Source organism: Trachemys scripta, chromosome 6 (genome assembly GCF_013100865.1).
Source record: "Trachemys scripta elegans isolate TJP31775 chromosome 6, CAS_Tse_1.0, whole genome shotgun sequence".
Classification (NCBI taxonomy): Eukaryota; Metazoa; Chordata; order Testudines; family Emydidae; genus Trachemys; species Trachemys scripta.
Window position 1 is genome coordinate 66,042,481 of NC_048303.1, and position 27,924 is coordinate 66,070,404.

The 27,924-nt window shown below is 43.3% G+C and overlaps 1 long non-coding RNA gene across 1 annotated transcript in view; it reads left to right on the top strand.

Moving 5' to 3' along the window:
* LOC117879216 overlaps positions 1–26,624 on the top strand; it is a 55,470-nt gene extending 28,846 nt beyond the window's left edge. The window contains exons 4-5 of the long non-coding RNA XR_004646200.1: positions 7,947–8,028; positions 26,194–26,624. This is a non-coding gene — a long non-coding RNA (uncharacterized LOC117879216). The remainder of the gene's footprint in view (positions 1–7,946; positions 8,029–26,193) is intronic.
* Positions 26,625–27,924: the final 1,300 nt, after the last annotated feature.

Consider the following 27,924-nt stretch of genomic DNA (forward strand, 5'->3'; position numbering starts at 1 on the left):
CTGTTATGATCTCTGTGGCCCTGCAGGCACACGTCCCTCCCCTTTCAAAGCTCCAGGAAGTATCTGACAGCTGAGCTGCTGCTCCCCGTGGGGAACAAATTGCAAATCATTAACGTGGAATGCTCCTGTTCTGCCCTGCACTAGGAACACAGCTGCAGGCAGACGGGTGGGGCTGCTGCGCTGTTTTGCCATTCCTCAGCATGGAGAGCTCACAGAGCTGCTCAGGATGCCGCTCCCATCTGAGGAGGCTGTGGGAGAACTCTGAGGGAATCACAGAACCATAGGCAGGCAGGCAGAGCAGGCTGTGCTGAGCAGAGCCGGGGGCTAATGTGAGGGGGTGTCCCCCTGCCTCAGGATAGGTCAGTCAGCCTGCTGTCTCCCCTGCCCCAGACACACCACTTTCCTCTCCCTCACCCCAAACTAGTGGTGGGCAACCTGTAGCCCGTGGGCCACATGCGGCCCATCAGGGTAATCTGATGGCGGGCTGTGAGACATTTTGCTGACATTGACCGTCTGCAGGCACAGCCCCCTGCAATCCCCAGGGGGCGCAGTCCGCCGTTCCTGGCCAATGGAAGCTGTGGAAAGTAGCAGGCCACAGGGACGTGCTGGCTGCCACTTCCCGCAGCTCCCAGTGACTAGAAACAGCGAACCGCAGCCACTGGAAGCTGCAGGGGGCCATGCCTGTGGATGGTCAATGTCAGCAAAATTTCTCGTGGCCCTCCAGCAGATTACCCTGATGGGCCACATGCGGGCCACAGTTTGCCCACCACTGCCCCAAACACTTCAGTTGGAAAAGTGGCTGACAAACAATGGGATTGAAAAACCTACATCATGTGATGCTGTACCTGTCCCAGGAGGCTTTGCAAATCCTTCCCAAAGCACTCTGTGGCCAGTTGCACAGTGGGATAGCTATGACAGTGCACTGCTCTCTGTCGATGCAAGAGCTGTTAGTGTGGATGCACTCTGCCCACACAAGGAGCTACTGTGGACATGCAACAGCTGTTTTAATTAAAGCAGCAGAACTTTTGCCAACAAAACTTTGTAGTGCAGCCAAGGCCTTAGATGGGTCTTAAAATTAATGTCCTTTTAATGCAGTCCCAGCTGCAAAGCCCTGGACCAGTGGTGAAACCAAGAAGAGTCAAATGGGCACAGAAATAGCTGAATGTCGTTTTGGCTCCATGTCTGTTTTCCCTTTCCCAAAAGTGATTTTTCTCTGTTCCCCAAGTCTCTGCACATTTGTGGGCTTAAAAGGCACTGGACTCACTCATACCAGTCAGAGTCCTAATGCCTTGTGAACTTGAAGATTGTGTGTGTTGGAGGTTATTGGAAGACGTGGTGTTGGAGATATAGTGTGTTGTGAAGATTTCTTCTCAAGTGTTTTGGGGTTGTTTATTTTACATATTGGGCTGGTAATGACATTTTGGACAGTCAGGGCTTCCCGGGGAAACATCGTTCCTGATAATTTCCTTTATAAATTCTGATTCGCCACTTTGTCCTTCGACACAGGGAACTAAGGGAGAGCAGCAACTTTCCATCTTCACATAAATCAGAAATCTGTGGGGGTGGAGTTGAGGTTATGTGTGGAAAATGACCCACTGTGGACTGAGGGGTCATCTGGAGGTCCAAGTTGTGGTTAGATAGAGAGCAATTTTTTTTTTCTTTTGAAGTTGCATTAGTTTAAGTACTCGAATTATTGTTATGCTGGGCTTAATCAGAATAATCTAAATAGCTGGGGGTTGTTTGTCCTCTGTGTTGAGTAGAGATCCTTTGAAGTTTCACATGGTTTTGATATCCTGGCCTGGAGAGTCCTACTAAGGTCCCCTCTACACCAGAAATTTTTCTAGAAGCATTTGTGCTGGCCTACATCTGCCAACATTGCAATTTCAGTAGAGCATATGCACATTCGGCTGTCTTTGCCAGTGCAGCGCGTCATTACAGTGAGAAGTTGTATCCGCAAAAGATGCTCTGCATTGTGGGCAACATCCTTTGTGCCACCATTCAGCACGCTACCTTGTGGGATATTTTTGTAGGGCATTGTGGGATACCAGAACCTCTCTGAGGGAACTGTGGGAGTTCGGGGTCAAGCTCTCACAATTTCCTGAGTTCCACTTCATAACCACTTCTTCATGTGTCACTTTTTAAAATTCCCACAGTTCCTCCATTACATCCCATAATCTGCTCTTCCTAGTGCCAGTTCTTAGTATCTCTGACATCTCACTGACAGAAGCATGGATTCTGAACAGCTCACTGGAGTTCTTATGTCTGTTTTAGAGACAGTGTGCCTCGTTCTTCTGTATTTGCAGAACTTCAACTACCTCAGCAGCTGTGTGTGCAGTGGTGAAAATGAGGCAACTGAGGTGGGGTAGATGACGCAGACAGTGAGTGAAGTTGCCAGGTGCTTCAGACATTCACTGACCAGCTCCACATGATGGAGCAGTGCTTGTGGGCTTGTGAAAAGAACACCAATTAGTGGGACCAGATCATGATGCAAATCTGGAACCACTAGCAGTGGCTGAAAAGCTTTTGGATGCAGAAGGCCACATTCCTTAGAGCTACAGAGGGTCCTGTGGCACCTTTGAGACTAACACAAGTATTGGGAGCATAAGCTTTCGTGGGTAAGAACCTCACTTCTTCAGATGCAAGTAATGGAAATCTCCAGAGGCAGGTATAAATCAGTGTGGAGATAACGAGGTTAGTTCAATCAGGGAGGGTGAGGTGCTCTGCTAGCAGTTGAGGTCTGAACACCAAGGGAGGAGAAACTGCATCTGTAGTTGGATAGCCATTCACAGTCTTTGTTTAATCCTGATCTGATGGTGTCAAATTTGCAAATGAACTGGAGCTCAGCAGTTTCTCTTTGGAGTCTGGTCCTGAAGTTTTTTTGCTGTAAGATGGCTACCTTTACATCTGCTATTGTGTGGCCAGGGAGGTTGAAGTGTTCTCCTACAGGTTTTTGTATATTGCCATTCCTGATATCTGACTTTTGTCCATTTATCCTCTTGCGTAGTGACTGTCCAGTTTGGCCAATGTACATAGCAGAGGGGCATTGCTGGCATATGATGGCATATATAATATTGGTGGACGTGCAGGTGAATGAGCCGGTGATGTTGTAGCTGATCTGGTTAGGTCCTGTGATGGTGTTGCTGGTGTAGATATGTGGGCAGAGTTGGCATCGAGGTTTGTTGCATGGGTTGGTTCCTGAGTTAGAGTTGTTATGGTGCGGTGCGTGGTTGCTGGTGAGAATATGCTTAAGGTTGGCAGGTTGTCTGTGGGCGAGGACTGGTCTGCCTCCCAAGGTCTGTGAAAGTGAGGGACATTGTCCAGGATGGGTTGTAGATCACTGATGATGCGTTGGAGAGGTTTAAGCTGAGGACTGTAGGTGATGGCCAGTGGAGTTCTGTTGGTTTCTCTTCTGGGCCTGTCTTGTGGCAGGAGGCTTCTGGGTACACGTCTGGCTCTGTTGATTTGTTTCTTTATTTCCTTGTGTGGGTATCGTAGTTTTGAGAATGCTTGGTGAAGATCTTGTAGGTGTTGGTCTCTGTCTGAGGGGTTGGAGCAGATGCGATTGTACCTTAGTGCTTGGCTGTAGACGATGGATCGTGTGGTGTGACCGGGGTGGAAGCTGGAGGCATGAAGGTAGGCATAGCGGTCGGTGGGTTTTCGGTATAGGGTGGTGTGCCAACCTGCCAACCTTAAGCATATTCTCAACAGCAACCACGCACCGCACCATAACAACTCTAACTCAGGAACCAACCCATGCAACAAACCTCGATGCCAACTCTGCCCACATATCTACACCAGCAACACCATCACAGGACCTAACCAGATCAGCTACAACATCACCAGCTCATTCACCTGCACGTCCACCAATATTATATATGCCATCATATGCCAGCAATGCCCCTCTGCTATGTACATTGGCCAAACTGGACAGTCACTACGCAAGAGGATAAATGGACACAAGTCAGATATCAGGAATGGCAATATACAAAAACCTGTAGGAGAACACTTCAACCTCCCTGGCCACACAATAGCAGATGTAAAGGTAGCCATCTTACAGCAAAAAAACTTCAGGACCAGACTCCAAAGAGAAACTGCTGAGCTCCAGTTCATTTGCAGATTTGACACCATCAGATCAGGATTAAACAAAGACTGTGAATGGCTATCCAGAAGCAATTTCTCCTCCCTTGGTGTTCACACCTCAACTGCTAGCAGAGCACCTCACCCTCCCTGATTGAACTAACCTCGTTATCTCCACACTGATTTATACCTGCCTCTGGAGATTTCCATTACTTGCATCTGAAGAAGTGAGGTTCTTACCCACAAAAGCTTATGCTCCCAATACTTCTGTTAGTCTCAAAGGTGGCACAGGACCCTCTGTTGCTTTTTACAGATTCAGACTAACACGGCTACCCCTCTGATACTTATTCCTTAGAGCTGTGTGCCAAGCTTCCCCCAGCCCTCCAGCACACACTGACCAAAATGAGAGCTGCTCTGACAGTGTAAAGATTGGTAGTGATAACATTTTGAAAGCTTGCAACCCCAAATTGCTAATAGTCAGTGGACAATCACTTTGGTGTTGCAAAATCTATTGTGGGACCCACAGGCACTGACTTTCTCCTTTTCTGGGTGGGTGCTCCATCCCCACTCCACCCCAAGACCCTGTCCACACTCCGCCAGGGCTGGTGCAACCCATTAGGTGGACCTAGGCGGTCGCCTAGGGTGCTACAATTTGGGGGGCAGCGACCGCGGTGGTATTTCAGCAGCGGGACCTTCTGCTGCCTCTGTGGGGGGCGGCATTTCGGGGCGAGACCTTCCGCCACCTAGGGCGGCAGAAAAGCTGGCGGCGCTCCTGCACTCCGCCCCTTCCCCCAAGGCCCCTCCCCCACAGTCACGGTCCACACACAGCTCTCCCCCTCCCCCCCGCAGCAGGGCACGCCGGACTCGTGGCTCCAGGCCCATGGAGGGGGTGTGTGGAGGCTTGGGGCTTCCCCTAGGCTCTGGGGTGGGGCCAGAAATGAGGGGTTCAGAGTGGAGGAGGGGGCTTCAGGCTGCAGCAGGAGGTTGGGGTGCGGGAGGGGGTGGGGGTGGGGGCTCCAGCTGAGGGTGCAGACTTTGGGGTGTGGCTGGGGATGAAGGGTTTGGGGTGTAGGAAGAGGCTCTGGGCTGGGCCACGGGGTTTGCAGTGCAGTTGGGGGTGTGAGGTCTGGAAGGGAGTTAAGGTGCAGGAGGGGGTTCCAAGCTGGGGCTTGGGGTGTGGGCTCCAGCTGGGCGGCGCTTACCTCAAGCGGCTCCTGGTCAGTGGTGCAGAGGGGCTAAAGCAGGCTCCATGCCTGCCCTGGCTCTGCGCTGCTCCCGGAAGCAGCCAGCATGTCCGGCCCCTAGGCAGAGGGGCCAGGGGGCTCTGCGCTGTGCATGCTGCCCACACCCGCAGCACCACACCCACAACTCCCATTGACTATGGTTCCCAGCCAATGGGAGTGGCGGAGCCAGCACTGTGGGCAGTGCAAGGAGCTTCCCTGATTGCCCCTGCTCCTAGGGGCCACAAGGATATGCTGGTTGCTTCCGGGTGCTGCACGGAGCCGATTGGACTTTTAATGGCCTGGCAACCCTAGCTTCCCCCTGCAGTGGGGCAAGCCGGCGCTTGTGGCTCCAGCCCTGTGGGGGGTTGCCTAGGTTCGGGGCTTCCAGCCCACAGCAAAACACTTGCCACAGCCGGATGAAATTAAGCAGCAGGCCAAATCCGGCCCGTGGGCCATAGGTTCCCCACCCCTGTTTTAGGGGAACTTATTTACTTAGGAAGTGAACAGAGCACTGACTGCTGTAATCTAATCTGGCTGGATTCTTTGTGTTACTCTCAGTTTCTTGGCTACACTTGCAGCTGTACAGCGCTGTGAGTTAAACCTGACTTCGTACAGCTGAGTAGGGAAAGCACTGCAGTCTGTCCACACTGACAGCTGCCCAGTGCACTGTCGTGGCCACATTTGCAGCATTTGCTGCGCCATTGGGAGCGGTGCATTATGGGCAGCTATCCCACAGAGCACCTCTTCCCATTCTGGCGCTGTGGGTTGTGGGAAGGGGGCGTGGGTGCTGGGCATTTTGGGTCCTGTCCCAACCCCCCGTGATGCATTGCTTCGCATCCCAGAAATCCCTTTGTTTCCGTCCACCTTTGGCACCATCTTTCAATGGTTTCTGTGCAGCGCGCTCTGTCTGCGGGAAATGGAGCCCGAACTGCTGAGGCGTATGCTGACTTATCTCGCCAGCACGTCACGTTTGGCTGTCGAACTATTCCTTAAGATCCAAAGTGACAGTGAGAGTGAGAAGTCCGACGATGCTATCGAGCCGCTTAACACGTATGACATGAAATTGCTTGTGGCATTCACGGACATGCTCAGCACTGTGGAACGCCGCTTTGGGGCTCGGGAAACAAGCACTGAGTGGTGGGATCACATCGTCATGGAAGTCTGGGATGACGAGCAGTGGCTGCAGAACTTTCAGATGAGAAAAGCCACTTTCATGGTACTGTGTGAAGAGCTTGCCCCCACCCTGCGGCCCAAAGACACGAGATTGAGAGCTGCCCTGCCAGTGGAGAAGCAGGTGGCTATTGCAATCTGGAAGCTGGCAACTCCAGACAGCTACCGGTCGGTCGCAAACCAGTTTGGAGTGGGAAAGTCGACCGTTGGAATCGTGTTGATACAAGTTTGCAGGGCCATTAATCGCATCCTACTTAGAAGAACCGTGACTCTGGGTAACATGCAGGAAATAGTGGATGGCTTTGCACAAATGGGGTTCCCTAACTGAGGAGGGGCGATAGATGGGATCCACATTCCTATGCTGGCACTACTCCACCTAGGATCCGAGTATGTTAATCGGAAGGGGTATTTCTCTATGGTTCTCCAGGCGCTTGTGGATCACCGTGGGCGTTTCATTGACAATAACACAGGCTGGCCCGGAAAGGTGCATGATGCACGCATCTTTCGGAACACTTGGCTGTTCAGGAAGATGCAGGCCGGAACTTTTTTCCCAGAGCGGAAGATCACGGTAGGGGAAGTCGAAATGCCCATTGTGATCCTTGGAGATCCCGCTTACCCGTTAATGCCGTGGCTCATGAAACCCTACACAGGGAGCCTTGACAGCAGCAAGGAACAGTTCAACTACAGGCTGAGCCGGTGCCGAATGACTGTGGAGTGTGCCTTTGGCCATTTAAAGGGCCGCTGGTGATCTCTGTATGGGAAGCTGGACTTGGACGAAAACAGCATCCCCGTGGTTATATCCACATGCTGTTTCCTCCATAATATTTGTGAACGGAAGGGTGAAAGCTTCACTCAGGCATGGACCTCCGATGTTGAACACCTGGAGGCTGAATTTGCACAGCTAGAGAGCAGGGCTATTTCAGGGGCCCAGCCCGGGGCTGCAAGGATTAGGGATGCCTTGAGGGAGCAATTTGAGGCTGAAAACCAGATATCTGGTGCCCTGCACGGGAGTGAAGTGCAGTAGTTCCAATCTTTAGGAATCAGTGTCTGCTTAGCAGACAAGCAGACTTGCAGTGCCTGTTTATTTCCTGGGCTAAGGAGTCTTTTACTTTATGCAATAATAAAGAATGTTTTCCAAGCCAAAAAATCCATTTATTGAAAAGAAAAAAAAATTATGTATTGAAAAGAAACAAGGGGGTGGAGTGGGGAATGGTACAATCACAGATTTGCGTATGTCCTGTCTGGTGTGCTGTGCAGTGAGTGCTGCACTTCAGGACAGCTATACTGCATGGTGATGGGGGTTGAGTGCAGAGGGTAAGGGTCGTGGTTTTCAGGGCTGGGTGGTGAAGATACAGGTGTTGGAGGCAGCTGGTGGTGTGAAGAACATGGAAGTTTCACCTAAGGGAGGTTCTTCCTTCAAAAGACTATGCACTAACTGTCATCTTCAATTTTTATCTCTTCCTTCTATATGTTTAGGGCAATCACTTATAAAACTATATTTCTAAGAGGATCCATCTTTAAAATGTGCCATTGTTTCCCAGTTATCATTCTTAACATGGTAAATATTAATGTATTTTATTCTATTCACTTAAATGTATCCTATTCGCTTGTAATATTTCTTCCCCATCACATCAGCATATTTTACTCTCTGTAACCATTTTCAGCAGCTCCAACTTTATAAGCTATCCAACTAATCTCAGTGACACTTTACTGAATTTATTTCCTCTTAAATTGTTCAAATGAGATAATTTTTTAACTTAAAGAAAAAAAGCAGTTTGTATTAATCTTTCAAAGTGAAGGCTATTTGAATGTACAATAGTGTCTGTCTATTCACTTTCTGTGGATCTTTGTCTCAAATGATAAATTTAACCAATGTATCCTGGTGGGGGCAGATAGAGTACTCTATGGTTAAGGCTGAATTCCAACTTCAATTTTAATGTCCATTTTTCAGTTGCTCATATGATGCAGTTGCAAAAAAGGCTAATATCATTCTGGGGTGTATTAACAGGAGTGCAACATGTAAGACACGGGCGGTAATTGTCCTGCTCTACTCAGCACTGGTGAAGCCTCATTTGGAATACTGTCTCCAATTCTGGGTGCCACAATGTAGGAAAGATCTGGACAAATTGGAAAGAGTCTAGAGGAGAGTGACAAAAATGATGAAAGGTTTGGAAAACCTGACCTCTGAAGAAAGATTAAAGAAACTGGATATGTTTAGCCTTGAGAAAAGATTGTCGAAGGACCTGATAACAGTCTTCAAATATGTTAATGGCAGTTATAAAAAGGACAGTGACCAATTGTTCTCTATGTCCACTGAAAGATAGGACAAGAAATAATGGGCTTAATCTGCAGCAAAGGAGAGTTAGGAAAGATTTCCTAATGATAAGGATTGTTAAATTCTGAAATAGGCTTCCAAGGTAGGTTGTGGAATTCCCATCACCGGGGGATTTTAAGAACAGGTTGGACAAACACCTGTCAGGGATGGTCTAGGTTTACTTGGTCCTGCCTCAGCACATGGGGCTGCACTTTTTCACCTATCAAGGTCCCTTCCAGTCCTACATTTCTATGATTCTATAAGTTTCTGGGGAACAAAATCTTGTGGGCTAAAAGTCAAATGGCAACATTTTGTTTGTGGAAAGTTTTAACAAAATTAATTCACTTATCTTTGAGTTGTTCATGTAGGGGATGGAGTGCTGGTGGTGGGTTGGGTGAATTTGCAGTTCCTTATAAGTTCTAATTGGAAAATCAGTGTGGATAACTTTAAAAATACAGAACCTAGAAACTTCAGACTTGATTTGTTTTGTTTTTCATATCTCACTGAGAATAAAATTTGAGCCAGGTCTTAAGAAAATTTGGCTCAGTAGTTTTAAAGTTATGAGCATTTGAAGTAGCCAGTTTGTCATACAAACACCAGAGGATTTTTCTACTGCTTTTCTGTACTTTTGTTAAAGTTGTCCAAGTTTGAGAGACATTTGCCAAATTTAAATATTCTTAATTTTAAAATGATTGAATTGAAATTGAACACAGTTTATTATTCATTTGTTTTCAGTAGCATCATAATCTGCTATGCATTATACAAACAAAGGAAAATATACAATCATACGATCTTACAGTCTAAAAAAGTTTGACAAAAAGAACAAAGAGTAGGGAAAACAGTACAACATACAAGTAAAGTGGCTGAGGTGATCATTGGCCAATAATACAATATATTGATAATAGATTTTAAATATATCTATGTGTACCTCTATATACTAGTACTGTCAAACAATTACACCTCTACCCCGATATAACGCGACCCGATATAACACTAATTCAGATTTAACACGGTAAAGCAGCGCTCCGGGGAGGCGGGGGTGTGCACTCCAGCAGATCAAAGCAAGTTTGATATAACGCAGTAAGATTTTTTGGCTCCTGAGGACAGCATTATATCGGGGTAGAGGTGTACCAAAAAAAATCGCAATTAATTGCAAGGTTTAAAAAAAGTCACGATTAATTGCATTTTTAATCACACAATGCTGAAAGGCGGCTGCTGCTGGCCACATTCTGGTGTGAACCCTGGCAAAAATCTGGGGATAGGGGGCATCTGACCCTGCGTGTCTCCACCACATCTTGCCTTGGGAAGACGCAGCATCAGGTACCAGGAGAGGCAGGTCCATCCTGGGCCTAGCCAGGCATGGAGGGCAGAGAGCGCCAGACAGGGAGAGTCGGGTCGGTTGGCCACCCTCCATGTGTGAGAGAGGTGTATGGGAGTTCGTGTATGTCACCTCTCCCTGTGTGAACCCTAAAGCTTTAAAGATAAGAAGGTAAATAAAAAGAATCCTACTATGCAGTATTTCTTTTTAACGGGCTCAGTCAACTTGATGTTAATTTAAACATTTGTACTGCATAGTTCTGATTGATTGCCGTTGAACTCACTTGAATACGAGTAATTTTACCAGGTGTCCCATATTCAGCATAGGGAAATATGGTCATCCCATGTATAATTAAATGTATTAACCTTATATTGGGATACTGCAGATTATGTACTATATGTATTTTATGACTTTTAAACCAAACTTTGTACTTTTGGATAACATAAGCATTATACCCAAATGTATTGACACTCTTTCCTTAACCTGTATATTAGATAATTTTAACATTAGCTTTAATATAAGTATCCTCAATTGTCCCTCAATCTAGCTATTATTAGTCAGCAAATTTATTGATGCTTACATCTCAACAAGGATATATACAATGAGTAAGGCTAAGATTTAGTCATGGGTATTTTTAGTAAATGTCATAGACAGATCTCGGGCAATTAAGAAAAATTCATGGCCGTGACCTGTCCATGACTTTTACTATAAATACCCCTGACTAAATCTTAAGTGCTCCTGGGGGGGCCCCTGGGGCTCCATGAGCAGCAGCCAGTGTGGGCAGCCCTGGTCCAGCTGCTCAGGCAGCTCTGGGGTGAGCCACACTGGCCACTGCAGCTGCGGAAGTCACAGAGGTCCCAGAAAGTCATGGAATCTGTGACTTCCGTGACAGCCTTAACAATAAGTTCCACATCCTGAGATATCTCCTTCTAACCCTATTCTCTCCCATGAGCATCTTTTATGGCAACTCCCTCTTGCACCCTTCCTACAGTAAGGGTCAAGTCTCGAAGTCTGAGGATAGGTCTATACTTACCTCCGGGTCTGGCGGTAAGCAATCGATCTTCTGGGATCAATCCCGGAAGTGCTCGCTATCAATGCCGGTACTCCTGCTCCGCGAGAGGAATACGCGGAGTCGACGGGGGAGCCTGCCTGCCGCATAAATTCGAACTAAGGTACTTCGACTTCAGCTACGTTATTCACATAGCTGAAGCTGTGTATCTTAGTTCGAAGTGGGGGGTTAGTGTGGACCAGGAGAATGAAATCCTGTTCCCCCTGAAGTCAATGATAAATCTTCTACTTTGACTTCAGTGGAGCCTAAGAGTTTTGCCTGATTAAGGATTGAATAAGGACTTCAAGGTTACTCCCTAAATTAATTATTTTCTAGTCACTAGGCCTGAACTTGCTTTCTCTTCTTTTTGTGAATAGTTATGTAAACACTTAAATCTGACATCACAAGGCTTTCCTATGTTGTGTACAGTGAATCAGCAATAAATATAAACTATACAGATTACTCATACACAGTCAGTGCAAAACAAAGCCACAAATCACCAGCTATTTGCCTCTCTGTTTTTAAAGATTGCACCATCACAAATACTAATCTTCCAGTTAATATTAGTCCATATCAATCTGACCAGTAGTTGCATTAGTCAAAGCGATACCCTGGTCTCTCATTTCTCATTGGATGCCTCTATTATGGCTAAGGCTAAGATTTTATCATGGATATTTTTAGTAAAAGTCAGGGACAGGTCATGGGCAATAATGCAAAATGTAGCTATTGTGTTGTGGTTATAAGCTTCTTTTGATGCTACTTTGCAGCCCTTTGCTAGAGCTATATTTTAGGCTCCTTTTCAATTATCTCAAGCTCTAGGTTTTCATCACTCACACATAGTTAATAAAGTATTTACATTAAGTGCTACAATACAAAATCATCTTTGTTTTTTACATTTCTCTTGCATGAGGAAGGTAATATTGTCATAATGAATTTGACATTGGGAATAGGGTTAGAACCCTATTAAATAGGGATGCAACCACAATGTTCTTATCTCACTTACAAACCTGTGATTTTGGTTCAGTCAAATGACACAACGAAACTCAGGCAGAGGAAGAGGGTAAGGTTAAATAAAGATGCTCTGTTATGGTCAGATGTGGATATGTGATTGTAGTGCTGTTCCATCAGGTCATGCTTGGGGAGATTCGGGTCAGACTGATGGCTGGGGAGCTGGCAGTTGACTGGCAAAGTCACCCTCTCTTTTCCAGAAGCTGGATCTATTAAGGCAGTATAAAATAGGGTGACCAGATAGCAAGTGTAAAAAATCAGGACAGGGGGTGGGAGGTTATAGGTGCCTATATTTGACAAAGCCCCCAAAATCAGGACTGTCCCTATAAAATTGGGACATCTGGTCACCCTAGTATAAAATAAGTAGGCAGGGACCATATCCAGGATGGCTAGTATATATTGTCAAAACCTGAGAGACACCAGGGCCTGAAGTTCATGTGGTCTGGGGGCTTCCCATCAAGAGATTAGAACCCCTACATTGTCATATTAAAAATCACATACACAAGAAGCATGAGTTAATTGGGTCCAAGATAATCAAATGATATTTTGCACAGAACAGTTATTTAAAGTACCATAATTGATGCCAAGAAATACTGGCAACCGTATGCATAGTTGTTAATGTGAAAGTGCAAGATGTCATTTTAAAATAACTCCCAGAAATAGGAGCTAAAATTTTGTACCTACTGATAGAGCCAGTGTTCAGGTTACCCTGAAACTAAAGCCAACAACCTAATGTTTATGCTGTCCTTTATACATATAGATCCATATAAATGCAAAGACCTACAATAAGCAAGACTGTTCCTACATTTCTTTGGACAAGAAAGTTCTAGTTACAGGAGTGAAGATAAAAGCACATACAAGCCTGCCAATAAAATAAATAAATTTAAAAAAAAAACATATGCTTGCCCTACTTGACAGCCTCAGCTAAAAGAGAAAAACTAAAGAATAAAAGTCCAGAAAAATAGCTTAGAGAAACTAAATTGTTGAAAGGTTGATGAAGAGCTGTGGTCAGAAAACCCTGGGAGAAAGGGTGTGTCTGTGACTTACCACTAAGACAAAAAAGCAAATTTTTAAACCCATAATTTCCAAACAAAGGATAAAGGGAGCAAATAAGTCTTATCCAGATCTCAATTCAGCAAATATTTTAATATAATGAATGAAGGTTAAGATGATGCTTTGTTTAAACAGGTTTGTTTAAAAGCTAGAAAGTGGAATTCAGGAAATCTTCCACTCAATTCTTTAGAGGAAAGTCCCACACATTCTTGAGAAATGGGTGCTAGAAAATTCCATGTAGGAAATTTAGAATTACTGAGTCACACAATACACTTCTGTAAAAGTTGGAAATCTAGCTTGAGTAGGTACATTTTTTTGCCTGCTTTACAGTAAAGCTATAGGGGACAAATCCATGCATTTGGTTTTATGCTGGTTACCCACGTGACCCTCCAGGCACACCTTCATGTTAGAATCCCCCCCCAATGACAAATGGTGTTTGAGGTAGGCACTCACATAGCTAAAAGAGTTGTGAGTTTTCCTCACCTGGACCTTTTAGTTGAAGTACTAAAGCTATTTCAGTGGTTTTATATCAATTTTCATTTTAAAATGTTTGTTTTAGGAGTTTGTTAGGAGGCAGCTGCCTCCTATGGTATTTGGAATAAACTTATCAATTGGATGGAAAGTCACTTGCTTAATCAAAAGTTTCATAGTTTTGAATTGAAAAACTTTAACAAAGTAATCCCAGCTTAAATAGCAGAAGAGGTAGATACAAAATTGAAGGGTTTTTAACAGGGTGGCTTGGCCATGGGATGGAGAGCCTGGGGCTAAATCAGCCTTGATTACAGGATGAGCCTCACCTTGTTTGAATCAGGTGACACTCCCCTACGCGTGCATCACTCCCCACACACGCTCCAGGAAACTGTAGGGAATAAGAGGGCACTGTGTCTATAGCAGTAGAAATTGACAACTGAAGAAGCACAAGTACAGTCTGGGAGGAAGTTTTCCAGGAAGGGAGGCCTGGGAGAGACTTTAAAGGGCAGCTAGGTGGGCAAATATGTGAATTTGTGTTTTGTATTCTTTTGGGTTGAGAGAGAGAGAGAGAGAGACTGAAGTGGGCTTGGAGCCTAAAGGGCCTGTATGCACTGGAGGACCCAATAAGTTGAACCCCCAGAGGTGACTGTTTGAACTATTATTGAACTGAGTGTAGGGTGACCAGATGTCCCAATTTTGGGGTCTTTTTCTTATATAGGCTCCTATTACCCCCTGTCCTGATTTTTCACACTTGCTGTCTGGTCACCCTAACTGGGTGAGTTTATAAAGGTCCAGAAGAGGCAGAAACAGAGGCTGGGCACTGCAGAGGCCCCCTTGGCCAGCAGGGGGTGCTGTGGTGGCAGCAGGTTCCTGTGCTGCATATTTTCATCCTCTTGTTAACATTAAAGTTTAAAAGGCCTCTAAAAAGAGAGAGCGGTATCTCCCAATAATCTATGGACTATATAAACTTCTTATGTTACAATAAACATAACTTTGGATATCTATTGTAATAATTTGAAACAGTTGATAAGCTCATAACCACAATCTGTTGTGAAATGGCAGATGGTATATCTGGAGAATTACGAATGAAAGCAATTTAAAATATGTAATTCAAAGCCAAAAAATCTTTAAGTCATTAAAGTACTTGGAACACTTGCAGTACAGCTGTATGGAATGTGGAAGATGCATGCTAACACATGTTAGTAATTTAAAAGATAAAGAAAATATTCCAATTGTGAAAGTTTGTTTTTTTTTAATCTGAACAATACAGATTTCAGAGATAAAAATGTAATCAAATTATATCAATTTGCCATCAACTATTACGTAAGTTAGCCAGATGATTGGAAACAGGAACTATTTACAATTTCCCTACTAGCTGTAATAACACTTTCAGTTACTTGAACATTTGGTAAAGTAATAACAGAGAGAGTGAAGATTCACCATGACTGGTGAAGAATAAATAATGAATGTATGTAAGCTTGCAGCAATAGGGTGCATTTTCAAAAATGCCTCAATGACTTAGGAGCACAATTCTGTGATTCTATAGGTTGGGTAAAAATAGAACAAATCCATTAGCCCACCTTTAAGCAGAATGATAGAAATTATTTCTTTCTTAGACTGAGGGTAGCAGGAAGCAGAAGAGGAAAGGGAGATAGGAGCAGAGGGGCCTGGCATAGGAGGACTATATAGGCACAGAGTGGGACAGGGCATTGGGGGGGTGGATAGGAGCAGGTGAGTCAGGAGCTGGTTTGGGGAGATAGGAGGTGGGAGCTTATATAGAAGAAGGGGGAGGGGGCAGAAGCTGGGATAGGGAGTGGATATGAGAGGGAGCCAGGCCCAGAAAAGTCTAACCACTAGAACACACTCCCAGATTAAAAAAAAAAAGTCTGACCATGAACACATAAAAGGGACTATTTAGAAATGAAATATTACCCTATGGGGTAAATGGTGTTGTCTTTTATTTGGATGACAGTCATAACTGGGAGGAATTCAAAGGAACATTTTAAAAACCTAGAAGAGATTCTAAAGAGACTCCAACAATACAGTTTTAAAGTTTACCAAGATTAGTGTGGGGTTCTTTTGGTTTGGTTTGGTTTGCTTTTTCCACCAAATCAGGTTATTGACTTGGGGCATGGTATAGATACATGGGGGGTGCACCTGTTAAAAGAGAAGACAAAAGCAATTGAGAATGTACCAGTACCACAACATTTCTGGCCATGTTAAACTATCATGGAAGAACCATTCCAAACGTTCAGCATTTATTAGCCCAATGTCTGCCTTGTTATGTAAAAATATTATGTGGATTTGGACAGAAAAAGAAAATGAGGCTTTTGAGGAAAGCAAAAGTTCCAACCTATTGGTATATTTTAATCCAGAGTTTCCTATAACACTAGTTTGTAACACCACCCCTGTAGGATTTGGGGCTTTCATTGCACATGTTTGTAAAGATGAGAGAGAGAAACCCATATCATTTGCTTCAAGAATATTGGGTATGTCTACACTACAAATACTATATCAGCCCAGTGGACCTAGCCCCATAGTGTAGACACAGCCTACGCTGATGGAAGGAGCTTTTCTGTCCATGTAGGAACACCACCTTCCTGAACAACATTAGCTTGTTGACGGAAGCCCTCTTTCACATCCCTGACCAACATAGCTAATGCTGATATAACTTTTCACTGTAGACCAGGTGTAACAGGGTGCTGGCCAGGAGGTCCTGAGCCAGCCCCTGTTAGCCCACCTCCAATTAAGAAGAATTAATTGGGGCTGGTGAAGTATACCATGCCTAATTGATAGAAGGGAAGCACCTGCAGGCCTTATTAGCCGGGGGCTATATAGGGCTGGCAGGCACACAGGCAGGAAGGAAGGGGAGCCAGAGCCGGAGCCGTGCATCTCTGCTTGTTGGAGAAGCTAGCTGTCCCCCCCAAGTAGCTAGTTTGGAGTGGCCTGTAAATAGAAGGCAGTTGGAGCTTACACTGTAAATAAAAGGTGGTGGTGATTGCATCCAGAAGAGGTTTCTGGCTGACTTGTAGGCACAGGGGTCCCATAGAGTGAGGGGGAACTGGAGGCCTTCGTTACATCAGGCCATTATCAAAGAACTGAACAAAGCTATTTACATGTAGAAAAAGAGGCTTTAGGCATCATTTCTGAGGTTATTGTATTCCATGAGTACCTGTTTGGGGAAAAAAATCACCCTCATAATTGCTCTCAAATGTTCCACTGCTAGCAGTAGGTAGTCTGTAGAGATGGGCTTTGATCTTAGCTGCCTAGCAGTATGACATTTCTTATAGCCCATCAGAAAACCGTGCTAATGCAGATGCATTGTCCCATTTGGTCCTTTACACAGGAAAATAGAGAGAGGAAAACTGTATGTACAGAGTCTCTTTCCTAGATCATCTTCCTATTACAGCTAAGGAAATTGTTCTGGAAATAGGAAAAGATCCCATTTTGATTAAGGTGATTCACTATATACTTTCAAGGTAGCCAAATTACATAACCAATGAGCAACTGAGCCCTTACTATTTCAAGCAACTGGACTTGTATCCATGGAGAATGGTTGTTTGCTGTGAGCACCATGAATAATTATACCAAAATGTTTACAGAAAGGGATGCTAGTGAAATTACAGGAGCAGCACCAAGGAGTAGTAAAAATGGAAGGGTTAGCCATCTTTAGAGCAAAATATAGAAATGGAAAGTAGCCAGTATCCTGTAACAGCCACATAAACATGCCAAAAACAGCAATGGATGCACGTTGACTTTGCAGAAAAAAATAAGCAAACTTCCTTAGCAAATTTACTTAGCAGCTTATTCTCGGTGGCCAAAGGATGTTCACATGGCAACAACCTCTTCTGTAAAAGAGTTGAAGTGTTTCACAATATGATTGCCACCTCTGGGTTACCTGAGGATCTTATTTCAGATAGCAATCCACAATTTTTTTTCTGAGGATTTTCAGACATTTCTATGGCAAAATTCAGTGAAACCTATTTAGGCTTGGCAGAATTTGATTTTTATTTTTGTAGACTAATGACTGATAATATCAAAGTTTACCTTTGAGCTTTTTTTTAAAGATTTTTATCAATTTAAATGTTCACATTTGCAGGAAATTATAGGGGGGCAGACAATGGGGGTCAAACGAATTATTTAATGACAGTAGACACTGAGATTCAAAAAGTTAGAGCTTTGTAACTGTTAAATACAAAAATTGTCAACATCACATGACAAAATATATAAAGTAAATATTCTCCAATTAAACTCTAAGCTCTCAAGCAGCATTTTTCTTACTTTGCCTATGTTTAAATTTCAGTTGTTATTGATGGAAATATTTTTTCATCATTTCATGCTTGTATGGTGGTTACCAACATTTACCAATAACAATCTAATCCTACCAAGCCTAAACATATTAGATTGACTCCCTATCATACAGGATCAACTGGATTGGCAGTGTTTCGTGCAGCCACTGAAATAAGCATTAGACAAAAATGATGGGAGACCCCTGCCATGCTGCAAATACCGTTTTTGTATGTCTACCAGATTGCCACTCAGCAGACTCCAGCAGCGTTGTTTTTAAAACACAAGTTACATTCTAGATTTGATTTATTTAGACCAGACTTACTGAGAGCACTTGATGAAAGACAACAAACAGTGAAAACCCCACAACATGAACCTCCCAGGTTTTTCTGCCTATGGCAGATGGTGTTGGTACAAAGTTACAGGGGAGGAATGAAGTGGGAAATAAGGTGAGGTAAAGCAGATATTGGTACCGATGATATGTTTGGTAGCGGTAAAAGGGGAGGTAATGAAGAGGCACATCGATCAACTTTTACCATATAAAAGCTCAGTAGGTTTACAGGATAAAGCCCCTGAAGCTAGTAAAGATGGTTGTAGTTTTTGTTGGCCGGAGAAGGAGGAGGAGTTGGTGCCAGAAGATGGTGGCCAAGAGAGGTGATCCAAACAGTATAAATAAGGAACAGGACAAAGGCCAGGTGTCTTCTTGTCTCCCTGAAAGGCACCACCAGCTGCAGTGAAATTGCAGCCCTTCCATAAGGTTAAATTTGATATTTTTTATTATTATTTTATTTGGTAATTGAAGGTTTTACAGGACGTGTGTGGTGTATTGAAAACTGTGTTAAAATTGTGATCTATCACTTTAAATTCCCAGATGTTTTGCTGGTCCTTCTTGCATAGGGAAGCCAGTGATCAGAGTCAGCCTGTAGACAGATAGCCTAGAGTAAGGTGGGGTGAGTTGTGCCTCTCTGTTTTGGGGTTCTTGTGTGTTATCATTCTGAATTGTAAGAAATGAAGTAGTGTTATGTTGCAACTTTCCAGCAGGAGTATTTAATGGCTTTTATCCAACTTCTCTGTTTGAACACCAGGAAACATAACAAAAGCAAGGGGTCCTCTTCCCCACCATACCAGGAGAACCCTCTTACCAATCATGGCACTGTCCTCAGTAACAGATCATTCCTGGGAGAGAGGATGGATGATATGGAACAATTGCTGCTAACCCCTCTCTTCCCAAATAAAGTTCCTTACCAATCTGGGATGGCTGGGTGGATGGGTTGGACTGCTTGGGGGTGCATACCTGGAGCAGCTGTTTCACAGGAAGTAAGAGACACCCAAGATATTTAGTTTTTCTTGTTTATCAGAGTGATTGCAAAGTATTATCTCCAGAGAAGTGACATAGGAAGGGGGAAGGACCTAAAGTATTGCAATGCAGAGCCTTCTGTTTTTGTGGGAGAGGGAGGGATTAAATTAAGGATTGTCTTCTTTTCTGTGATATAGAGGAAGGGGTTGTGAAAGGAACTTCAAATTGACCTCTGGCCTTGATCAGGTATCTGTTCTGATGGAAGTGGAGATGCTCTGTAATAGTTTATGAATACAATATGTTGAGCTGGTTAGTGGGATGTATACTGTATGAATATATTCAGTTTATGGGGAAGCCATCAGGAAAAACCAGCAGAAAAGGAAACAATGGCACAAGAAAAGCCATCCCTTGGTCAACACTTAAGGGCTGTTAAGAGATAATGCCCAAACTATTAGCTTTGAAGATTATATATCCCGGCTCCAGCCAACTTCAAAACTGAGCAGGGCCAAAGCCCAGGAACACATAAGATCAAGAGGACTATAGCAAGTACCAAAAGGGATTGTGTCTCAGGACAGGAAGTATTGAGTATACTGCCCCTGTAAGAGTCAACCAGGAGCTCACAATCAGAACAGCCCAGGTATAATCAAGGAGACTCTGCCATAGAACTAACCTCTTTTAAACAGAAACAGGAAGCTGAGCAAGGAAGAGGGCCAGTCAACTTGCAATAGATCATGATCTCTCTCCTGGGCTCCAGAAGACTAGCCTGACTAGGCTCATGAGTTGAGTTGTAAACCAGGGGTCCTGAGGTAAGGGCCTCTTGAACTGTTATTTCAAATGTTCTTTCTGTGAGACCTTTGAAAAGGGGCATATTTATTTATGATTAGTTTTTATTTTAGTTCCCTTGTCCCATATCACTTTACATGGAATCTTTAACACTGCAGGGGAAAGTAATGCTGGCCTCACCTACAGTGCTAATCCCTACTAGAAGAGGGCACACCAGGACAGCACATTCCCTTAGATAGGGTAATTGTTCTGGGGTATAAGACTGTTTGACACCCATTGGGGTCTCAGAATAAGTTTATGCCTGCCTAGCTTACCACCATGGGACGGTAAGATTGTAGTTATAATAGACACACATTTAGACAGTTTCTTGTTTAAAAACTGTTTTTGTCTATATGCTTTGTTCTGCCTGTTAAAATAAACAGTGCATTGGTTTAAGAAGGCTATTGGTCACAATATACAGCACTGGCCACAAACTCCTGAAGGAAAGAACTGCAGCTGCTGAGCCTAGTCAGACCTGCTGGGTAAACACAGTGAACACACAGGGCACTGTAGCCTATGGCCCATTCTAAGAGTGGGGAAACTGCGGAATTACACCTCAGAAAAGGTAAAGGCATGGGGGAGACACTCAGAGACCACGAAGGGGACAGAGGTATAGCTATCCCAGTAACCACGACATGTGGTAGATGTGGGGTGGACAAATTTGTTACTTTAAGGATAAGTTGATAGTTTCTTTTAATGTTAAATTTAATGTTAAAGTTACATAAGTCACCAAAGCTGACTTCTGCCAAAACCCTCTCACCCCATCTCAAATATCTTTGCTCTCTGAAAGCAGCAGTAGCTTATTCTGGTCTGTATGCCTGTCATCTCAGAGGGAAAAATGGTCCAAATGAATAAAGCAGTCAGATTAGAGAGCCATAATGCTAACAGTATAGATAGCAATTTTTTAGGAGACTTACAGAAGTCTTGTTGCCTTAGGATATTCCCCTCTTGCTAGTCATTCAAAACAATATCTCCTAAACAGATATCACCTCCTTCCTGAGGGATGCATGACATGGTGAACAGTTGCTCTTCAGTTCCAGCTTCTACTCACCATGTGGAGACTAGCCTTCGCAGAGCAAGAGCAAACTCTTTTCTGCAAATTCACAGCATCACCACCATTCTGCTCTCCCCTTCTGTGCTCCCTGCCTCATCTCCACTTGGTTTTGCTCCCCTCCTTCTCAGGATATCCCATGACCAATCCTGCTAGAACTTTGGAAAAAGATTGACGTTTCTAGTCAATACCAGGTCCTCAACATGGAAATTGGAAGATATCTCTCAAGATCCAGCTGTCCTGGGGAATGGACAGATGTGTGGGACACACAGGTTGATGGCAGGTCAGCCCAACCTGTAGGAAAATAGAGGTTGCCCGCACAGATCTCCAACTGTCCAAGGAAGACAGACTATCCTTGTTGGGGATTCAGTACTCAGAAGAATAGAAAGAACATTCAGCAAGGGACAGGGGGACCACAGGACAGAGTGCTACCTTCCCAGAGCCAAGGCACAAGAAGTCACTCTGAAGCTGACAGGCAAGGATCCGTCAGTGACAGTTCACGTCAGCACCAATGATGCTGTGTTGTGAGATATCACACAGATAGATGATTTCACGAAACTCAGAAGTGTGTGGAAGTATGTCCAAGTGATCTTCCCTGTGATCCTTCCTGTCCCATGAGCAAAGGAAAACAGAAAGGAGAAGATTCTGGAAGTAAGCTGCTGGCTAGATAAGTGGTATAGTGTGGAAAGTTTTAGCTCTTCTATGGGAAGAATAGTCAGTGTAGATTGGATGGCCTACACCTCATTAGAAAGGGAATCTATCTCCCTGGGGAAAAGCTAGCTAGAATAGTCAGGAGGGCATTAATAGCAAAAGGGGAGGGTAAAAAGAGGGAAGATATGAGCATTTATTTAACACAAAATCAAGATGTTGAGAACAGAATTAATCAAGACACCAAAGGACATGAAAAGAAGAAAATTTCTAATTACCTATACACAGGTTCGGCTCCAGGGTTTTGGCCTCCCCAAGCAGCCAAAAAAAAAAAAAAGTTGCAAGCACGATCTGCGGTGGCAATTTGGCGGGAGGTCCTTTGCTCCGAGTCGGAGTGACGGACCATCCACCGAATTGCCGCCGAATAGCTGGATGTACCGCCCCTCTCCGGAGTGGCCCAAAGAATCTGCTTGACAAGCTGGTGCCTGGAGCCAGCCCTGCCTATGCATGAAAGCTAGCTGCCTCCGTAACAAACGAGGAAATAAAAATTGCTCATTCATAAATTTGATTTATTTGGTATTACTGAAACCTGATGGAATGATTCACATGATTGGAATGTTAAACTCCATAATTATAATCTATTTAGGAAAGATCTAATGGGAAAAAGAGGAGTGGGAATAGCACTCTGCTAAAAGTAGCATTATCTGTTTCAGAGACATTGATAACTTGGAAGAAAATGATCTTGAATGCTTATGGATCAATGGTTGAACTAATAAAGTGCAAGATGAGGTATTAGATGATGTCTGCTACAGACCACCAAATCACACAAGGGAACAGGATGACTGCACTCTTACATACCTATCTGTAATGTGTAGGAGAAAAAGCTGCAAGATCCTGGGGGACATATGCTGGAGGTCTCATGCTGCCAGCACTAAAACTTCCTTGGAATTTCTAAGCATTATAGATGACAATATCCTAACTCAAAATGTGCTGCATCCAATCTGGGGGAATACTATATTCAGAGGTGAAAGTAAGGCAGTACGGACCGGAACAGTGTACTGGTAAAAAGTGGCCTACCAGCAGGGCCACCGAGGCAGGGGCACAAAAGGGGCAGCAACGTTAAAGCACTGCCATAGCAACGCTTTAACATTGTTGCCCCTTTTGCCCTCACCCCCCTCAGACTGCAGATGGGGTGGGGGAAAGGAGCAGCTGCCCCGGGACCGGTGATTTAAAGGGGCCCGGGGCTCCAGCTGCTGCTGCCCTTTAAATCGCTGCTGGAGCCCCAGGTGGTGCGGGCCAGGCAGTGCGGATGGGCTGGCTGGGGGATGCTGACCCCCAGCCCTGCCCCTTCTACCCGAGGCCCCTTCCCTTCCCAGGGGGGCTGGAGTCAGCCCCCATGCCGGTAAGAGTTCAATTTTACTTTCACCCCTGACTATATTAGACCCTAAACTTGACAGATAAAAAGGAACTGATCACAGAACTAAAAATTACTGCTCACTTGGGTACAAGTGATCCTGATTTGATTACATTTATCATGTGTAGAAGAACAAAGACCAGACCAGTAATATATCTCTTGATGATTCAGAAGGGCCAATTTCACAAAGCTGAAACAATTATGAGTCAACTCAACTGGGAGGAAGAATTTAATCATAAAAATGTTGATGATTGGGAATTGTTTAAGAACACTTTACTGGATGTCCAAAAAGATACAATCCAAAAATCACGGTAGAAGGCTGAATTGGTTAAAAAACTGACCTGCTTTAGAGGGGAAGTGAAGGCAGCTGTATATATATATATATATATATACACCCACACACACACACCAAATGGAAGAAAGGAAAAGTTGATAGTAATGAATATAAATGAGATGCTAGGAATTATAGAAAATTGATACCGAATGAAATGAGACACAAGGAGAAATCTAGCACCAACAGATATAAGGACAATAACAAGTAATTTTAAAATATATTAGGAATAAAAAGAATCCTAACAATGGTAGGGTTCCCATTACTAGAGGGAAATGCTAGAATAATCAAACATAATGCAGAAAAGGCAAAAGTATTCAATAAATATTTGTTTTTATTGGTAAAAAATAATAGATGATGTAGTCATCTGATCTGGAAAAATGGGTAAACAGTGAGGTGGCAAAATTTGCAGATGATACAAAACTACTCAAGACAGTTAAGTCCAAAGCAGACTGTGAAGAGTTGCAAAGGGATGTCACAAAATTGGGTGACTAGGCAATAAAATGGCAGATGAAATTCAATGTTGATAAATGCAAAGTAATGCACATTGGAAAACATAATCCTAACTATACATATAAAATAATGGGGACTAAATTAGCTGTTACCATTCAAGAAAGAGATCTTGGAGTCATTGTGGATAGTTTTCTGAAAACATCCACTCAATATGAGGTGGCAGTCAAAAAAGCAAACAGAATGTTGGGAATCATTAAGAAAGGGATTGATAATAAGACAGAAAATATCGTATTGCCTCTATATAAATCCATGGTATGCCCACATCTTGAATACTGCATGCAGATGTGGTTGCCCCATCTCAAAAAAAGATGTATTAGAATTGGAAAAGGTACAGAAAAGGGCAACAAAAATGATTAGGAGTATGGAACAGCTTCCATATGAACAGAGATTAATAAAACTGGAACTTTTCAGATTGGAAAAGAGATGACTAAGGAGGAATATGATAGAGATCTATTAAATTGTGACTAGTGTGGAGAAAGTAAATAAAGAAGTGTTGTTTATTCCTTCTCATAATACAAGAACTAGGGGTCACCAAATGAAATTAATAGGCAGCAGGTTTAAAACAAACAAAAGGAAGTATTTCTTCACACAATGCACTGTGAACTTATGGAACTCCTTGCCAGAGGATGTTGTAAAGGCCAAAACTATAACAGGGTTCAAAAAACAACTAGATAAATTTATGGAGAATAGGTCCATCAATGGCTATTAGCCAAGATGGGCAGGGATAGTGTCCCTAGTCTTTGTTTGCCAGACGCTGGGAATGGGCGACAGGATGGATCACTTGATGATTACCTGTTCTGTTCATTCCCTCTGAAGCACCTGGCATTGGCCATTGTCAGAAGATAGCATGCTGGGCTAGATAGACCTTTGGTCTGACCTTGTATGGCCCTTCTTATTTTCTTCTGTAGTCATATCATACAATACCACTCTTTCCATTCCACTAGTATCTCAGGAGAATGTTAAATAGCTACTAAATTTAGGCCAATCAGCAGGTCCGGATAACTTTTTAAAACAGCTGGCTGAAGAGCTAATGTGGATTTTCAATAAGTCTTAGACCATTGGGGAAGTTCCAGAAGACTGGAAGAAAGCTAATGTTATGTCAATATTTAAAAAGGGTAAATGGGACAACCTCCGTAATTATAGGCTTGTCAGTCTGATATCAATCCAAGATAATTGAGCAGCTGTGTGTTGGGATATACAAATTCCATACTGGGATGGAAGGGGTTAAAGAACAGCAATGGGCCCAGCTCGCCCCACCAACTCTGCAGCACATGCCCCAACTGGAGATAGGGTTGAAAAAGAAGCAGCCCAACTCAGAAGCTGGGGAGGAATACAGATCTATCCTGAAGACTCCTGACAAAAGGTGCTAGAGAGGCTTCCTTGTGTATGCTGAGTTGGTGGGCCTGGGTTTCCCTACCACTACCCCACAACTGAGGGGATGCTAACCATTAGGTATCCCAGCCCACTGAGGACCCTATTACAAGCTGATACAGGATTCCATTAATAAAGAATTCAAGGAGAGTAATATAATGAATGCCAGTCAACATGGGTTATGGAACATAGATCCTTGTTTGTTTGTTTTCAGATTACAAATTTGGTTGATAAAAGTAATAGTGTTGACATAATACTCAGACCTGTGTAAAACATTTGACTTGGTACCACACAACATTTTCATTAAAAAACTTTAACAATATAAAATGAACATGGCACACATTAAATGAATTAAAAGCTAGCTAATGTGAAAGAAAACAAAATCATCACTGCTAAAGTTTGCAGATGGCCCAAAAATTGGGAGAGTGGTAAGTAATGTCCTGTGCTATACAGGTCACACAAGATAATCACAGTGGTCCTTTTTGGCCTTGGAATCTGTTAAGAAAATTAAACCTAAACTTAAATTGAATTGAATGCTTTTTTTAAAAATGTAAAATTTTAATCCAAAAGTAACTTTACGTTTATGTACATGTTTTTTCAATGTATCTTTTAGTTCATTAAAGTTAACATTCAAATGTATTTTGGGGTGGTGGTGGTGGGAATTAATTCTATACAATGCTGGCCATCTTTTTAATTTAAATTTTAATCATTTTAACTAAATAAAATACAAACTTTTTTATTCCTTTACACTTTGGGCTGACGGTATTGTTATGCTAGGGAGTTGGAAGAAACCTCAGTGAAGCTGATGGGCATAACTGCTGCCCGTCATTCAGGATAAACATAAGAAATAACCAAGCCTCTTCGTGGAATCAGATAGCTGAAACAATAGGATCCACTGCCACCAACACAGGCACATGGCAAAACTGGATTGGAAGATGAACCATGTAGCCCAAGGTGTTTCTCTGGAGACTGATACAGTGCAAACAGGAGCTGGGGAATTGATTGAGCTGAATGCAGGAGAGAAGCAGCAGAAACACAGAACAACACAAAAAAGGAGTAAAGAAGCCCAGATATACCAAGAAAAATCCTGGTAACATGACCCTGAGGGGGAAAAAAGCTAAGACAGCACTCTTTGGATAAAGGTTGTCTGACAGAAGCTTGGAACTATGAGCAAAGAAACTGTCTCCTGTGGTTCAATTTCTACTTTGTTCAGGGAACCAAACTTTGTAGAATGTTAGTAAATAAACAGAATTGCATCAAAGAAATACCTGACTCCATCAATTTCTCCTCCAAATGGAAATAACCACTAGACACTAACAATTAGCTAACCATCTGGGTCAAAAGGGATAACAATATTGTCAGAAGACAGGACTGCATGACATTTGCCAACAAGAAGCGTATTTGTAAAAATTAGAAGGTTTTGGAGTGTTAGCTTTACACAGAAGGTTAAACAACTTGATTCCTTCTTTTTCTGGAGCTTGTTTTAGTATTTGCATATATAGTTCTGGGAAAGGGAAAGAACACCAAACTGTGGTGAGAAGTTATTCATCATACTCAGGAGTTGTTGGAGTCATAAGAGGAGGGAAATTAAGCTAGATAACAGCAGAGTTTTTGGTGAGGCATAAATTGACTTTATTTTCATATGCGAAAAAAGCAGTTGAAAGACCAGCAAGGTTAGTGTGTTTCTTCTTTTTTTTAAATGTACTGTCTTTCTTTTCATTAAAAATGTGGTTAATATTAATATATGGATTTTTCCCCATGTTCTTTTTATTAATTTCTAATAATGATTTGATTGTATTGCTAATGTTATTTGAAATGCTGTTCCATTGCTAATTTCAGTACCAGGAGTCTGATCCTGTTCCCTCAAATTTCTCCCCTCTATGCTCATGGACAATGGGTGCCAGCAGTACCTGCCACGCGACCCTCACAAGCACCAGCCATATAGGGGGAGAACTCCAAAGCCTCCATCTTCCTCAGATTCACTCCTTCAAAGGCTCCAGGGTTCTCTCCCCATTCTTCCTTCCTAATGTCAGTACCTGCGCACTACCAAGTTCAGCACCACCAGATAGGACCACAGACTCCTTCAGCAATAACTCACTGACTCAGTCACTACCTCTCTATTCACTTGTCCTAGTCTCATTCATTGGTTTTGATATCTCTGCCTGCTGCTTTACCATATCTCCTATTTCATTTTCCTAATCCTTGGTCCTTGCCCATTTCTTGCCATGCCTCTCCCCTCTGCATGACATCTTCAGCTTTCACACACCTTGTGACTACTACTCTCCTATCATCCCAGTTTTGTATCCCACCAAAGAAAAGGGAGAGGGATAAATAAAAAATTCCCTTTATTCTATAAATAATAATATATATTTTAAAAGGGGTGATGTACTGCATGTTACTGTAACAATGGAAGCCTCAAACCACTCAGGTAACCTTATTTTTGTAACCCTTACTATTCCTTCTCCAACTTTCCTCTACCTCCGCACTGGTCTATTCATCTCATGTGTT